This window comes from Calonectris borealis, chromosome W (assembly GCF_964195595.1).
Source record: "Calonectris borealis chromosome W, bCalBor7.hap1.2, whole genome shotgun sequence".
In the NCBI taxonomy this organism is placed as follows: domain Eukaryota; kingdom Metazoa; phylum Chordata; class Aves; order Procellariiformes; family Procellariidae; genus Calonectris; species Calonectris borealis.
The window spans coordinates 39,066,056-39,082,691 of record NC_134351.1 but is presented as its reverse complement, the minus strand read 5'-3'; positions in this window follow the sequence as shown (position 1 = coordinate 39,082,691).

Here is a 16,636-nt window from a genome sequence, read left to right as displayed (position 1 = left end):
TCCGGGCAGGACAAGATGTAAAGAATGTGCCCTACACCGCAGCCGGGGAGAATGGCCCTACCTGGAGCCTCTGGCAGAAAGCACCAGGGGAGACTCGAGGTCGACCCTTAGGGTTCTGGAGTCGGGGATACAGAGGATCCGAGGCCCATTACACTCCAACTGAGAAGGAGATATTGGCAGCATATGAAGGGATTTGAGCTGCTTCGGAAGTGGTTGGTACTGAAGCACAGCTCCTCCTGGCACCCCGACTGCCGGTGCTGGGCTGGATGTGGGTTGCACTGATCACACAACAGGCCTGAATAGGAAACCCCAGTCGCCCAGGAATCTTGGAAGTGATCACGAACTGGCCAGAAGGCAACGATTTTGGAATATCCCCAGAGGGGGGGGGTGACGCGTGCTGAAGAATCCCCACTGTATAATAAACTACCAGAAAACGAGAAGCAATACGCCCTCTTCACTGATGGGTCCTGTTGCCTTGTGGGAAAGCATCAGAGATGGAAGGCTGCTGTATGGAGTCCTATACGCCAAGTTGCAGAAACTACTGAAGGAGAAGGTGAATTGAGTCAGTTTGCAAAGGTGAAAGCCATCCAGCTGGCCTTGGACATTGCTGAACGAGAAAAATGGCCAGTGCTTTATACTGACCCATGGATGGTGGCAAATGCCCTGTGGGGGTGGTTGCAGCAGTGGAAGCAGAACAACTGGCAGCGCAGAGGTAAACCCATCTGGGCTGCCGCGTTGTGGCAAGATATTGCTGCCCGAGTAGAGAACCTGGCTGTAAAAGTACGTCACGTAGATGCTCACGTGCCCAAGAGTCGGGCCACTGAAGAACATCAAAGCAACCAGCAGGTGGACCAGGCTGCTAAGATTGAAGTGGCTCAGGTGGATCTGGACTGGCAACAGAAGGGTGAATTATTTATAGCTCAGTGGGCCCATGACACCTCAGGCCATCAAGAAGAGACGCAACATATAGATGGGCTTGTGATCGAGGGGTGGACTTGACCATGGACGCTATTGCACAGGTTATCCATGAATGTGAAACATGCGCTGCCATCAAGCAAGCCAAGCGAGTAAAGCCTCTTTGGTATGGAGGACGATGGTTGAAATATAAATATGGGGAGGCCTGGCAGATTGATTATATCACACTCCCACAAACCCGGCACGGCAAGCGCTATGTGCTCACCATGGTGGCAGCAACCACCGGATGGCTGGAAACATATCCTGTGCCCCATGCCACCGCCTGGAACACCATCCTGGGCCTTGAAAAGCAAATCCTATGGCGACATGGCACCCCAGAAAGAATTGAGTCAGACAACGGGACTCATTTCCGAAACACCCTCATAGACACCTGGGCCAACGAGCATGGCATTGAGTGGGTCTATCACATCCCCTATCATGCACCAGCCTCGGGGAAAATCAAACGATACAACGGACTGCTAAAGACTACGCTGAGAGCAATGGGTGGTGGGACATTCAAGCATTGGGACACACATTTAGCAAAAGCCACCTGGTTAGTCAACACTAGGGGATCTGTTAATCGTGCTGGCCCTGCCCAATCCAAACCCTTACGTACTGTAGAGGGGGATAAAGTCCCTGTCGTGCACATAAGAAATATGCTGGGGAAGACAGTCTGGTTTACTCCTGCCTCGGGCAAGGGAAAACCCATTCGTGGGATTGCTTTTGCTCAAGGACTGGGTGCACTTGGTGGGTGATGCGAAAGGATGGGGAAGTCCAGTGTGTACCTCAAGGGGATTTGATTTTGGGTGAAAATAGCCAATGAACTGAATTTTATGATGTTAATTGTTATATGATATTGTATATCGTTATTTCTATGGTTGCTATCAATGGTATAGCAGTAAAAATCATCCAGTTTAATGAAGAATGAACTAACTCTGATGAAACCGAGCAAAGTGCAATGATGATAGAACTGGATGAGTGCAGCAGTACCGAAATGAGAACTGGCTTCAGGATGCAACAATCCAACACCACCCACCATCTCTTCTGCCCTGAAAGACTGTTATGACAGATGGAGCCCAAAGTCATGGACTAAATGAACTCAGGGGACATTTGTCCTGGTTCCGGCTGGGACAGAGTTAACTTTCTTCCCAGTAGCTTGGGGGTGTGCTGTGTTTTGGGTTTAGTGTGAAAGAGCGTTGATGGCCCATTGATGCTTTGGCTGTTGCTGGGTGATGCTTGCACCGGGAGGGGGGAGCACAGTCGGGGTGGTGGACCCAGCTGGCCAATGGGGTATTTTATACCATGTGACATCATGCTCAGTATAAAAACCAGGTGTGTGGGGGGGCTTGCCCCCCATTCGTGACACGCGGTCGGCGGTTAGTGAGCAGTTGCATTGCGCATTGCCTGCTTTGTGTATTCTGTTATTGTTGTTGTTCTCATTGTTACTATTACTGTTCTACTTAGTTTTATTTCAATTATTAAACTGTTTTTGTCTCAGCCCGGGAGCTTTCCTACTTGTGCCCTCCCGATTCTCTCCCCCATCCCACCGGGGGGGGTGATCGAGCGGCTGCGTGGCGTTTATTTTTGCTGGCTGGGGTTAAACCACAACAGTCCTTTTTGGCGCCCAACGTGGGGCAGCGAAGGGTTGAGATAACGACAGATTATTTAGAGCATATTAAGGAATTTATATCTGTTAACATATTAATTTATTCTGCACCATGCTCCTGTTTTTACTGTACCTGTTAAAGATTGGAGTTGGGTTTTGTAGTCTGTTGTGCTCTGCCGTGATTAATGATGTTTTGCCTGGGAGATTTGTTACTAAAACGCCGGCATTGGGGGTTATTTGGTATTTGGGATTCGTAATGAAGCCGTTTCTGCATTTTGGGTACCACCTCATGGAGACCATTAGCAATTATACCTTTTCCTCTGAGAGATTTTTTATGGAGGAAATAGAGAATGGCACCCTCGCTACCTTCCTCTATGATGTCATCTCCTTTGTTAAAATAACTTGCCAGTACCTTGAACGTCCCTGGGTAGTTAAGATACATCTATTGGTACTCCTTGGGAATATTGTTTTGGTTTTATCCAAGGTTAGTAAGCAATTCAAGAATGTCATCCAGAGATCTGCCCCAAGGCTGGATAGTTATGAGTGGCAGGGCAAGTGGGATAGCATGGGCAAATGCCTAGGACGGTGGGCACCCCCAGTGTTCTGGAACTTTACCCCTGAACAAGTGCAGAACCCTGAAAAATTAGTAGAATATTTGGAAGAAGTATGCTGTCACCCTGGCCATTCTAGGGAGACGCAAATCACTACAATGTGCTGGGGCCTGGCCCACGCCTACCGAGCCCTGTTCAACACCACTCAGAACCCCCAAGGGGAAGGAAACGTCTCTGCAGCTGATGACAAAGCAACAGGCCCTGTGGCTACCCCACCCCCCACGACAAGCACAGCGGCTACCCCACCCCCCAGGGCAGGCACGGCAGCTACTCCGCCCCCTGTGACAGAGAACCAACCTATGCCGGTATCAGTTGCCCCTATACAAAAAAGAAAATGCACAAGAAAATCAGCTCGTCTAGTAAGGGATGAAGATGAACCAGGGCCATCACGAGAACAGGAGGAGGAGGAGGCAGAACCCGTAAATGAGATGGTAACCACCCGATCCCTATCCCTGGGTGAGCTGCGAGATATGCGAAAAGACTTCAGCCGTCGTCCAGGCGAGCACATTGTCACCTGGCTGCTCTGATGCTGGGATAACGCGGCCAGTAGCCTGGAATTAGAGGGTAGGGAAGCCAAGCAGCTGGGATCCCTTTCTAGGGAAGGGGGCATTGACAAAGTGATTGGACAAGGGGCACAAGTCCTCAGCCTCTGGAGGCGACTCCTGTCAGGTGTGAAGGAAAGGTATCCCTTCAAGGAAGATGTTATATGCCACCCAGGCAAGTGGACCACGATGGAGAGAGGTATCCAGTACCTGAGGACTCATTTCCACTGAGAGCAATGGGTGGTGGAACATTCAAGCATTGGGATACATATTTAGCAAAAGCCATCTGGTTAGTCAACACCAGGGGATCTGCCTATCGAGCTGGCCCTGCCCAATCAGAACTCTTACGTACTGTAGATGGAGATAAAGTCTCTGTCGTGCACATAAGAAATATGCTGGGGAAGACAGTCTGGGTTACTCCTGCCTCGGGCAAGGGAAAACCCATCCGTGGGATTGCTTTTGCTCAAGGACCTGGGTGCACTTGGTGGGTGATGCGAAAGGATGGGGAGGTCTGGTGTGTACCTCAAGGGGATTTGATTTTGAGTATATGAACTTAATTGTATGATGTTAATTTCTGTATGATATTGTATATCATTATTTCTATGGTTGCTGTCAATGGTATAGCAGTAAAAATCACCCAGATTCATGAAGAATGAAATCCGATGAAACCGAGCAAAGTGCAATGATGATAGAACTGGACGAGCGCAGCAATAATGGAATCAGAACTGGCTTCAGGATGCAATAATCCAACACCACCCACCATCTCTCCTGCCCTGAAAGACTGTTATGACAGATGGAGCCCAAAGTCATGGACTAAATGAACTCAATGGACATTTTAGAGGGATGGTCCATAGACTAAGGGAATGATATCTGTGTGTATATATCAAAAGACAAGAAAGGTGGTGGTGATTAATTGGAATGTACTGGAAAATGTGAGACCTAGGCATCACGTAAATGGTATGGAATAAGGGGTGGATACTGTCCTGGTTTCGGCTTTGATAGAGTTAACTTTCTTCCTAGTGCTGTGTTTTGGATTTAGTGTGAGAAGAATGTTGATAACACACTGATGTTTTCAGTTGTTGCTACGTACCCTGCTAGTCAGGGAGTTTTCAGTTTCCCATGCTCTACCAAACGCACGAGAGGCTGGGAGGGAGCATAGCCAGGACAGGTGGCCCAGCTGGCCAACAGGGTATTCCATACCATGTGACGTCATGCTCAGTATATATAAATAGGAGGCATGTTCCAGGAAGTAGCGATCGCTACTTGGTTATCGGTCAGCTCGGGTGGTGAGCAATTGCATTGTGCATCACTCATTTTGTATATTCTATCATTATCATCATCATTATTATTATTATTATTATTATTATTATTGTTATTGTTATTATTTTCCCTTCCTTTTCTGTTCTTTTAAACTGTCTTTTTCTCAACCCATGAGTTTTTCTGACTCTTACCCTTCCGATTCTCTCCCCATCCCACTGTGGGGTGGGGGAGTGAGCGAGCGGCTGCCTGGTATTTGGCTGCCTGCCAGGTTAAACCACAACAAACAATCTGTTTTCTGATCAGGCAAAAAAATTCATGGAGAGACTACTGGAATAGTCAGAGCTGACCTTTTAAATTTTCCATACATCCCATGAGTCAACCCATCCAGATTTACCTTGTGCAGGATGTGTAATGCTAGAAGCCTGCAGATCCAGATAATCCAAGGCAGTAAAACATTTGGATCTCAGAGTCAAACTAAAGTCAAGCACTTCAGTGCTCTGTGATAATCACTGAAAGTCAAGAAATTTCTGGGACTATGGAGGAAAAGCGTGGAATAGATTATATTACTACAGACGTTTCCAAGTGCTGAGGAAGTCAGTCATATATGTACAGAGAATGACAGTGCTTAGATGAATTTTTCTTTCTAGAAATGGGCATTCTTGAAGAAGAAAATGAATGTGCGAGGTAACTGGAACAAGCTAATATTGTCAGAAGAAAATGTTACTATTAAAGGGAAAGTCTTGGATAAGTACATGGGAAGAAACTTGTTAGGCCTAAGATATATAGAATGACATGTGCGAGCTTTAAGAATAGGAAATTGATGTGCTTTGGGGAATAGGAAATTGTTGTGCTTTGCCAAGGGGACTTGGTTTTGGGTGAGAATAGCCAATGAATTGCATTGTATGATGTTAATTGCTATATAATACTGTATGTCATCACTTCTATGTTTGCTATATGTCATATCAACGGTATTGCAGTAAGAAGCACCCATTTTAATGAAGAATGAACCTTGATGAAAACCAAGCACAGTGCAGCAATGATAGAATTTGACAAGCACAGCAGTGATCAAACCAGAATTGGCTTCAGCATGCAACAATCCAACACCACACACCATCTCTCCTGTCCTGAAGGACTGTCGTGACTGATGGAGCCCAAAGTCATGGACTGAATGAACTCAATGGACATGTGTGGACATTTTAAAGACATTTTCCATGTTTGGTCCATAGGCTAAGGGAATGATATCTGTGTATTCAAGGATTACCATCAAAGGATGGTAAGGGGGGTGGTGGTTAATGAGGTTGTATTGGATAGTGTATTACCTGAGCGTGACGTAAATGGTATGGAATAAGAGGTGGAGAATGTGCTGGTTGTGGCTGGGATAGAGTTAATTTTGTTTGTAGTAGCTAGTATGGGGCTATGTTTTGGATTTTTGCTGAAATAGTGTTGATAATATAGAAATGTTTTAGTTATTGCTGAGCTGTGCTTACACAGAGTCAAGGCCTTTTCAGCTTCTCATGCTCTACCAACTGAGAAGGCTGGAGATACACAAGAAGCTGGGAGGGGGCACAGCCAGGACAGCTGACCCAAACTGACCAACGGGGTATTCCATACCATATGACGTCATGCTCAGTATATAAACTAGGGGAAAGCTAGCCAGGGGGGCGCTGCTCAGGGTCTGGCTGGGCATCGGTCAGTTGGTGGTGAGCATTTGTTTTTGTTTTTGTTTTTTTTTCATTTGCATCACTTGTCTTTCTTGGGTTTTATTTCTCTCTCTTTTTGTTATCTTTCTTTTCATTACTTCTTCTTCTTCTTTTTATTATTATTATTATTATATTTTATTTCCGTTATTAAACTGTTCTTATCTCAACCCATAAGTGTTCTCATTTTTACTCTTCCAATTCTCTCCCCCATCCCACTGGGAGTGAGCGAGTGGCTGTGTGGTGTTTAGCTGCCTGCCAGGTGAAACCACAGCATTCAGAAATGCAGAGAAAAACGCAAAAGCAGTGCGGGCAGGGGCTAGGAAGGGGGCTGCTGCCCAGCATCCGTGGTGAGCAGCAGGAGGGACAGGAGCATCTGATGCTGCACTAATCCAGAACCTAGAGGCAGAGCTAAGATTTAGTGGCCATTTGCCACCATGAGCAACCGGTGCTAAGAAGCAATTACTGGTCTTCCCTTCTCACTGTAGCTCTGGTGTTGTCTGTCCCAAGGGGAGCCCAGCACTCCCTGAAAGATAACAAAATGTGGCGTCTTCTACCAGCACTGCTGGTTTGAGGGGATAACCCGTGCAGCACAGACACAGACAAAGCAGGTACTGTACAAAGCCGCTCTGTTTGACCCCCACATTTAAGAGAGAGGCGCAGAGGTCAGTGCGACTCTCGAACAAGTCCTGCAGCAGTTTCACACAGGAGAAAGTCTTGACCAACACAGCCCTGAGCCACCTGGGCAGACATATATGTACAAAGATGTATATTACATATAGTTACATATTTATGGATAAAAGTGTATGCATATAGATATACATTATTCAAAATTCAGGGGATAACAAGTAAGCTGAAATAAATTTGCATAAAATGGAAAAAAACCATATTATATATAGATAGATACACCCAAAGCTCATATGCACAGATATGTCACATTTTATGCATCTCTAAGACTTGCAACTACCAGGAGATTGGCGTATTTATACTCATAGCTACCTCAAGACAACATTAAAACTTATGAATTAGGATGCCCGGTCTTCCTTTATATAAAAGAGAGACTGTTTGGTGCTCTCTGTTGTCCTGGTTTCGGCTGGGATAGGGTTAAATTTCTTCCTAGTGCTGTGTTTTGGATTTAGTATGAGGAGAATGTTGATAACACACTGATGTTTTCAGTTGTTGCTAAGTACCCTCCTAGTCCAAGGACAGCTCCCGTGCCTACCGACTGAGCTAGGTACACAAGATGGGAGGGAACATAATCAGGACAGCCAGCCCAGCTGGCTAATGGGGTATTCCATACCATGTGACGTCATGCTCAGTATATGAAGGGTAGGCGTGATCCAGGAAGTACCGATCGCTACTTGGTTATCGGTCAGCGCGGGTGGTGAGCAATTGCATTGTGCATCACTCATTTTGTATATATTTTATCATTATCATTATTATTTTCCCTTTTCTGTTCTATTAAACTGTCTTTATCTCAACCCACGAGTTTTTCTCACTCTTACCCTTCTGATTCTCTCCCCCCGTCCCGCTGAGGGGGACGGGGAGTGAGTGAGCGGCTGCGTGGTATTTGGCTGCCTGCCAGGTTAAACTACGACAGTCCTTTTTGGCGCCCAACGTGGGGCTCAAAGGGTTGAGATAACGACACATCTGACCCAAACGGGTTAAAACAAATTTGTTATAAGCATTCATTATATCAGTTTAGTACTCGATGTTCACAACGTTGGTTTATTTGCTCTCAGAGTTGTTGGATCTGTTTTTGGAGTTGTGGTATGTAGCACCTTACTGGCTGTCTATACTGCTGATTATCAGTTTGTATGTGGGGTTGGTCATCTCGGGGAAATGGATTAAGGTCATTGCTTTGCTATACCGTGTGACCTGGCTTTATGGTATGGTAAAATTATTGGTCACGAGGTGTCGGAGTGACCAGGGGTCGGAGTGGGAGGCGATCCCGGAGTAATGATGAGTCCCAATATGGGTATGATCATTCTCGTTTATTTCAAAATACTGCGCTACTTTTATAAGCCAGCCACACTAACACGCGCACCTACGAATCCTCTATTGGTTTACAGTCAGCAAGCACACGAATCTTAATATACACAGATTGGTCAAAAGCAGGTGTCCACGCGAACGCTTTCCCCGCCTGCATTCCGTTACCTAATCTACTGATAGTTACATTCCTCAGCCTGCTTCCCTATTCTGCTATCGCTTCAGAGACTCTAAAACTACAATTGCTCTTTAGCAACCCTTAGCCTTATACTATTACTAACAAATCCTCAGTGCTTGGAATGTTCATAGGATGTCCGTTATTTAATAAAAATCCTTCCACAAATCCCCCTTTTTGTTTTTGAACAATCCAAGCCTGATTTATTACTTTCGATACAGCCTTTTTTATACAACTAAAAGCAATACAAAAGCATACACACAATATTAAGATGATAATCAATATACGCAAGCCTTCTTTTATCAAAGCTATCAGCCATTGCGGCAACCCTTAAAAATATTCATGAGCCATTCATCTAAAATGCCATGATTTTGTGGTATCATGCTTGCATGGTTTTTTAACCATTGTAATTGTTTATGTATAGACTCACCATGATCGGATAGGTTCATGCAACACATAAACTTTTCTACCCGGAAACCAGGCACGCCCACCAAACAGGTTCTGAAAGGCTCTGTTGCCGTAGCAAGAGACAAACAAAACGCAGATTGATCTGTTTTGTTTGCCCAGGTAACCCACATATTTTCCCTAGGCTCTATGTGATGTATGGACATGGTCACGGGGACTACCATCACTACTACTAATGTTCCAATCACCAGGTTTCGTAGTTGTTTTGCTTTACTTTCCATGTGAACCGCTTTTGACTTTTTTCTTTTGTTGCAACCCATTGGTTAAAGGGTACTTTCCAGATCTCTGGCACCAGGGTATGTCGCTTACACTCAACACCTAAAATAATAGGCAAGCAAGCTCTTTCAGCAGTTAATCTAGTCCACTGGTTACAGCTGATCTGATATGAAAGTGTGTTAGTTATCTCATGCCCAGTAATCAACAATATTTTAGTCAAATCAATTTCTTTTGATAACAGTGATCACACCATCGATTAGCGTGATTAAGCCGAACCCATCATTTTTTTCCCACATTGATAACATTCACATAACACCCAGGGTTTACATCGGTGACAGTCTTCGCATCTGATTTTGCCTTTTTCTATTTCATAAGGAGAGTTCATAACAACATACAGTCTCGGTCGTTACAATTCCTTTGATACATCTTCCTCTTCTTGTGAGAGTGCAGGCTTCACCGCTCGGCTAGGCACCCATATTGGTCCCTTATCTGTGGAAACACACATGTATCCTCTCCCATTAAATATTACCGAAACTGGGCCCAGCCACATGCCAGTGATTGGGTCTCGATACATTACTTTTAGTTTTGGAAGCGTTGTATGAGAGTTAAACTTAAGGTTTTGGTGATGTATTATAATCGATGGCTCTTCTCTGTCTCCCATCAGACACAAATAATTTAGAGTAAATAGGACTTTATGCAGTCTCATTTGCGGGTCCTTTTCTTCCTCCTTTTGCTTTGCTAGATAGTCCTTCAATACCTGATGCATGCGTTCTACAAGGCTTTGCCCCGTCGGTGAGTGTGGGATGCCAGTAATATGCTTGACCCCCCATCTCATCAGAAAGGTTCTCAACTTCTGACTGGTGTAAGCAGGGCCATTGTCTGTTTTCAGTTGTTCTGGCACACCCAACACTGTGAAGCAAGCAAGGAGGTGCTTACACACATGATGAGCTTTCTCACCCGATAAAGCCGTGGCCCATATTACTTTAGAAAAGGTATCTATGGTGACATGTACATATTTGAGCTGCCCAAATTCAGCAATGTGAGTGACGTCAGTCTGCCAGAGCTCTAAAGCCTTGAGACCTTTTGGATTAACGCCCAGCCCTATTCCAGGTCCATGATTTCCACACTTGGGACAGGCCTGTATGATAGAGCGAGCTTCGTTTTCTGATAACCCATATTGCCTTCTTAAACCCTTTGAGTTTTGATGAAATATTTCATGACCCTGCCTAGCTTGTAAAAATTTATCTACAGGTGGTACATGACACGCTGGACTGACAAGATTGTCCGCTATCTGATTGCCTTGTCCTAAACCCAACTCCCATTGATGGCTACGGATATGAATGACACAACACGGAGCCGCTCGCTGAGAGATAGTTGATCTTAATTGAATAAACAGTTTCCCTAGCTGAGGATTATTTGTGTCCCTAATCAGTGCGTCTTGAATTCTTGGTATAAGCCCAGCTACATATAGAGAATCAGTCACCACATTCAAAGGATGATCAAGCCAGTTCCCTAATGCCCATACCACCGCCATTAATTCTAAAGTCTGTAAGGTATCTCCAGCTTGCCCTTGCAAAATCTTTTTGCACCATTGATCTGTTTCCCACCATACGCATGCAGCTTGTCTAGAGCGTTTTCCCGCATCTGTGTATACCGTCAACCCCTCGAGTATCGGGCTAACAATCACTTTAGGTTTTTCTAGCCACTGATTTCGTTTTAGAATCTGCCACAATTTCCCTTAAGGTTGCTGAGAATGCACCTTTCCGCTAAATCCTAACAGAGATTCTTGAATGGCCAGCATGTGACGTATCCACCGTTCTAAATCTACAGCGTTAACAGGAATACTGATGTCTGCTGGTTCCTGTCCTGTCAGCTCTATAATTCGCGTTCTCCCTTTTCGGATTAATTCCCCTACGGCTTCAGGACGAGTTTGTATACTGCAACGTGGTTGTACCCATAAGAAAACCCATTCCAAAATTTGAAAAAGGGAGGAATTTGGCAAGTTATCATTACTCTTGTTGTCAATGGCAGTCACGGAGTTCATTCCCTGTTGTCCCTTCATCTCCCCCTTCTTGTTTTGCCATTGACATATAACGGCAAAAGGTGATTCTTCGGTGTTACAGATAAGCAAAGAAAGTGGCAGTTCAAGGATTCTTCTTGCGGTCCAGGCTATAGCAAGTTTGTTTATAATGTGCTGTAAGGCTACGTGGTGTTTGTCCATCATATGAATTTCAGCTGCAGGCTGAGTGCCTCGCAGTAATTCAGTTAGTGGTTTAATGTCTGCATCGGTAATGCCAGCGCAATTGAGAACCCATTGGATGTCGCCTAAGACCGTTTGCACATCAGCCAATGTTTTAAGTGGAGTTTTTAATGCTATTTTTTGAGGACGAATTTTTGCCTGTTCAATGGTCCACCCTAGGTATTTCCAAGGTGGAGACCTCTGGATCTTTTCTGGTGCAATTACAAGTCCCTTGCCTGCTAGCATGGTTGTTAATTGTTGTATATGATGCACTTCAAAAGGAACTTGTTGACAACACAAAATATCATCCATATAATGATAGATGATAGTTTCAGGCCATTTTTCTCTTATCGGTTGCAGTGCCCAGGCGACATATAATTGACACAATGTAGGAGAGTTTTTCATCCCTTGTGGAAGTACCACCCACTCATACCGTTCTGCTGGTGCTGCTTTATTTATCGAGGGTATGGAAAAGGCAAATCTCTGAGTGTCCTGAGGGTGCAGTGGGATTGTGAAAAAGCAGTCCTTTAAATCAACTATAAGTATATGCCAATTTTCAGGTAACATATTAGGTGATGGCATTCCAGGTTGTAAGGCTCCCATAGGCAACATTTGGTCATTTATTTTCCTCAAATCATGTAGTAAACGCCACTTCCCACTTTTCTTAGGGATGACAAAAATAGGAGTATTCCATGGACTGACAGATGGTTTGATATGTCCCTCTATAAGTTGTTCGGATACCAGTTGTTTAGTTATTTGCAATCGCTCTTTAGTCATGGGCCACTGGTCAACCCAAACAGGGTCATTGGAGATCCATGTTAACGGTGGGTTGGGCGATTGCTCCCCAGTGCCCATGACTAAAAATGGTTTGTAGTCAGCATTGCCCCGATCTGACTGAGAACATCACGTCCAATTAATGCTTCCAAATTTCCAGGGAGCGACAAAACATGGACCTTCAGTGTTGCCCTCTGGCCTTCTGGGAAACTCACTTGAACCGGTTTACTACTTATATATGAGGCCGAGTTCCCTCCCACTCCTGCAATTAATGCCTTTGGGGTTTCTATTTCCCACTGCAACGGCCAATTTGCTCGATTTATAATAGTTATGTCGGCCCCAGTGTCTAACATTGCATTTATTCTTATTGAAAGGTTATCCTGACTCAAAGTCACAGTTTCGAGTGGGCGATGGTCTAATTTTGTAGTGAAACATACAGCAGGTCCAGTAGAACCAAATCCTTTACACCCACATTCTTCCCAATCTTGGTTTGATTGACTTAAAGGATTTTTAAAAGCTAATATCTGGGCTATCCGACTGCCTTTTGGGATGAAGAGAGGAGGACTTATTGTATAGGCCATAATATGAATTTGACCAGTATAGTCTGCATCAATGACTCCAGGAATTACAATCAATCCTTTTATTCCTGCAGATCGACCTAAAAGGATTCCACCTATCCTATTACTATCAGCTACTAAAGGCCCTACTGCATTGCTAGGGATTTTGCACACTTCTGTATTGGTTAAAGTGAAATCTATTGTTGTTTCCAGGTCGACCCCCAAACTTCCTTTGGTGGCAGCCGAGTGTTTTTGTAAAAACCCTGATTGCTGCTGTCGTTTTGAGGGGGCATTTGTGTCTGCACACGGCCTCTCCTCGCGCTCAATTTGAAGTTTCCCGAACAGACCTTAGTAGCATGGGTATTTTTTTGACACTTATCACACCATACGGGAGCACGACAATTTCGCCTGCTATGCCCCTGTTCCCCGCAACGATAGCAGATGCCTTTAAAGGGCTGGACTATTCCTGGAGAGTGTTTTTGCCTAACAACAGCTGCTAATGGTTGTACTACTTCTTTGACAGCACTTTGCAGCACAGCTGCCATCGACTCATTTTGTTGTTGAACTCCTGCTCTTTCCACCCGAGAAAGCATTTCTTCCACTCCTGCCCCTTTGGGCAGACTGGCTAGAATGGCCTTGGTAGTGTTATTGGCGTTATCAAAGGCCAAAATTCTAAACGTTTGTTGTTTATTGTGCTCTCCCAAATCTGGGTGGTTCATTACTGCATCCCAAAGCCTATCAATAAAGTTGCTATACTTCTCAGTTGCACCTTGCGTCACCGAGCTGAAAGAAGGGGCTGCCGATCCTGGTAAGGAAAGAAACGCATCTAAAGCAAGCTTAGAAGATAACTGTAACATATTGACAGGAAAAGTTAGTTGGACATTTATATCCGCATAACGTCCCCCACCAATGAGCATTTCTGCTGTGATCCCATATAATGGATCCCCTTGTTGTTGATGTTGGGCAGCAGCATTCACCGCCCTGTGAGACCATGACGATCCCCATAACAAAAACTGTGTAGGTGTCAACAGAAGCCTCATCAGACTTTGGCAATCATGGGGACACATCAAATCAGCAGAGAAAATCCAAATAACGATCTGTCGTGAGGCTTCCGATTTAACACCATACTGCGATATAGTATTTTTGGCTTGTTGTAGAATCTTCCAATCATGCGGTTCCCATTTTCCTTGACCGTTTTCCTGTACCACCGGAAAGGCCATGGGGCCAATGTTGGATGCAACCCCGCACTGTCCATCCAAAATAGCATCCCGAACAACTCCACTCCATCGGCCGGGACGGGTAGCTGCGGTAGGTCCGGAGAAACAGGGTGGCAAGTTGTCTCTCGAACCGGCGGTTGACCAAGGTTCTCCTTTTTGCTGAGTCTGTGTAGTTAATTCCTTTAGTTGTTGCACAACCTCTTTTAACAGCTGATTAATACTGTCTGTTGACTTTTTCTCTTTTCCGCTGGATGGCGGTGTGGCTGCGCCGGAGGAATCACTGTAGAGAGGAGGGGCAGTGGGAGGAGGGCGGCACCTTTCCCCGCCTTGAATTGGGGGGGTGGGTGGAGCTGGCCACTCCTCCCCCTTCATGCCCGGCGGTTGCTCTTCTGCTTTTGTCCCACACTGCTGCTTTGCTTTAGCCCCGGCAACTTCCGGCTTTTCTAGCAAAGACGACATTACGACATTGGGCGTTTTAACCTCAGAGTCCTGCTCAACTTTATCACGCAATTCGGCAACAGTCTTACAGGTGGACCCCGTCATACCCTTCACAGCAGGCAGCCCAAAAAATCATGCGATAGGTCCCACCTTGGATTCCATGCTCTTAGACTTTTCCGGTATGGGGTCCGGAGCCAGCATCTGAGCAGCCGCACACGCCACCTCCGGTTCAGCTTTCATAGCTTTTAAAGTTTCTAGTACGTCTCCCCACAATTCTCTCACAGACTTAATCTCCTTCTCCAATTTGTCATCACCTTCAATAATCTTCTGCCACATTAGTTTCCCCAGCTCCCGCCATTCAGGCAGAGAAAACAACGTGTGAGTGTCTTTAAAATGTCCCAAACGTTGTCCTAACTTAATTAGCTTGATAAGCTGTTTCACCGTTGTCTCGATCCCTGTCTTAGAGAGTATGCCTGCGAGCAACGTAGCAGCTGCCTCACTTTCCATGATGGCAGCTCACCCTCTGGGAGGCAGTTGGCCACTCTGCACCGATATCTATTCTATCTGTTTGAGCAATAGAATAGTACTTCTCCCAGTCGCTGGTTTCCCACTCCCCTTCTCTTGCTGCTCTTACCGCAGTCTTGAAGAATTGTAGCTTGTAACCATCGACCTCTGGGTTACGAGCCCAGCACGTTTCCGCATCCTCTGCTACCAGATGTCGGAGTGACCAGGGGTCGGAGTGGGAGGCGATCCCGGAGTAATGATGAGTCCCAATATGGGTATGATCATTCTCGTTTATTTCAAAATACTGCGCTACTTTTATAAGCCAGCCACACTAACACGCGCACCTACGAATCCTCTATTGGTTTACAGTCAGCAAGCACACGAATCTTAATATACACAGATTGGTCAAAAGCAGGTGTCCACGCGAACGCTTTCCCTGCCTGCATTCCGTTACCTAATCTACTGATAGTTACATTCCTCAGCCTGCTTCCCTATTCTGCTATCGCTTCAGAGACTCTAAAACTACAATTGCTCTTTAGCAACCCTTTGCCTTATACTGTTGTTAAATCCTCAGTGCTTGGAATGTTCATAGGATGTCCGTTATTTAATAAAAATCCTTCCACAACGAGCCTGTACTCAGCACTGCCGTCATTCCTGTTCTTCGGGAGCTATCTTTTGGAAACTATTAATACTTACACTTCTTACGTCTTCACCTCAGAGGATGAATTTAGGGGGGAGACAGGATGGGACACTTTCTCTCACTTGTTCACCTTCCCTTCCATATCTTCAGAAACTCCTTTTTCTTCTATCCTCTTCATGAAGACGTCCACAATATTCCCTGAGAATTTTGAATATCCTTGGAATGTTCAAACAAGCATGATCATATTGCTATGTCTCCTGAATGTGGTTCAGGCCTTGTTTAGAGTTAAACAACTATTCAGGAATACTGTCCGGAGATCAACCCCAGCAACAGATACAGTGACTACTCAAACCCCCACGACAGGCACTGTAGCTACTTCAACCCACACGACAACCACTGTGGCTACTCAAAACCCTGTGACATGCACTGTGGCTACTTCAACGCCCACGACAACCACTATGGCTACTCAGACCCCGGCAACAGTCACTACAGTTTCTTCAACCCCCGCAACAGGCACTGCAGCTACTCAAACTCCGCCAACAGTCACTGCAGTTACTCCAACCAGTGCGACAAGCACTGCAGCCACTCAAACCCCGGCAACTGTGACTACAAGTACTCCAACCCCCGTGACAGGCACTGCAGCTACCCAAACCCTCGCGACGGGTACTACAGCTGAACCAGAGGACCAACCGTCGCTGGTATCCATCGCCCCTGTACAGAAGAAGAAATCTTTGAAGCGGAAGTCAGGTCGT